Consider the following 1,839-nt stretch of genomic DNA (forward strand, 5'->3'; position numbering starts at 1 on the left):
TTCCTTTTGCCATAGATGCAACAACCTGTAAAATTATTGCATGCATTTAGACATTAGAATATATGTTAAATTATGCTTTATTACTTCTGCAAAAATTACTTTTCCTCTATTACAGGAAATTATCAACATGTATGTTGCATTTAGACATTTGAATATATGTCAAATTATGCGTTTTTAATTCTGCAAAAATACTTTTCCTCTATTACAGGAAATTGTCAACATGTATGTCACTGTTTTCATAATGAGAGCAAATGTTTCACTTTCATAGGGCAGTGTCAGGATATGCGTATACATTAGGATACAGAGCTTGTTACATTAGGATATGCGTATACAGTGATTACAGTCTATCCATATGTATTACCTTAGGATATGCGTGTACAGTGATTACAGTCTATCCATATGTATTGATTATGTATTACATTAGGATATGCGTATACAGTGATTACAGTCTATTCATATGTATTGATTATGTATTACATTAGGATATGCGTATACAGTGATTACAGTCTATCCATATGTATTGATTATGGAGAGAACGGTAGTCTGTATACCAATAAGAAAAAAGGTATTTATATAATAGGAATGACTAAGAGTGAGAACCTCGGGATATCATGTTGTATATTGATTAACTTGTCACCTTTGTATCTTATCTAAGCTTATGACAAGCTATGCAATTAGAACACAGTAGTTACACATGACTCTTTCTAACCATGCTTGTTTACCTAATCACTTGCTTGTCTCATTCTCATTACACTCGGCATAAGTAATAGCACAGATATTTTACAAGTAACATCATCTAAAGGTTGAACTATCAGTGCTAACCTAAGAAATACATGTATAGATATGATAAAGTACCTGTATCACAGGTTGGTTATCTCCCTAATAGACTGGATTCAGCTTTAATATACATATAACATATGTAATTATACAGAGCTTTGTTCTAGCTCACTCATAGATAAGGGTGAACTGAAACCATGCTCAGATACTAATACGAGCTTTTTAGTGTATATAGCTTACTAGTGATAAGATGAATGAGATGTATTCAATAGCTTCAGTCATCTAATCCAATAAAGAGAAATGGTCATCCGCTCGGGCTTCCATTCTAAGAAACCATTCCTCAGTTCTATGGTCCATTCATCAGTAGTATAAATTCACTTATTTGCAGTCTTTCGACTCAATATCAAAATGTTTGCTTTCTCAATAGCTTCATGCTTCTGAAAATACATGTCTTTCGATTATGTTTCAATGTGATGTCTCAATGATGATTGTCAAGGTCTGAAAATATGTGAAAAATTACTAAGTTTATCAGAGTCATTAAAGTTACAATTCGTTTTTGTTCTATGTTTTAACTCATTCTGCATAGAACCCAAGCCATAATAATCGCTCAATTCCTGTAAGCTAAGGTTCAAGGTTCAATTCCTGTTAGCTAAACAAGCTATGACTACAGTACTAAGACGTCCTACGTAACCTCTGTGATATGTAAGCTGTAATCACTATCACATTTGATTCTATGGTCTCCTAGGTGTCATAGACAATTGGTTTTACTTCAGTTTAATTGAGTTTCATTGCAGTCATTTATTTTTTATATTTTTCATATAATTTATTTAGTTATTTTGAATATTGTGAAGAACAATCTCTGCTCCAAGATTTCTCTCCATTTTCTGTGACTTAATTTACAGTGCTGAGTTATGTAAATCCCCATTCCTTTGGTCCAACTTTCACAACTCCGTATGGCTCGGGCTCTCCATACCCTAAGGTCTTGAGCTCAACGAGGTGAAAAGATATGAAGGCCAATAAGACGGTCATCTGCTATGTTACTTATAATTGTGTTTTCTCATT

The sequence above is a fragment of the Pinus tabuliformis genome, chromosome 3_1 (assembly GCF_031772625.1).
Source record: "Pinus tabuliformis cultivar Carrire ecotype Pingquan chromosome 3_1, CPIR1, whole genome shotgun sequence".
Classification (NCBI taxonomy): Eukaryota; Viridiplantae; Streptophyta; class Pinopsida; order Pinales; family Pinaceae; genus Pinus; species Pinus tabuliformis.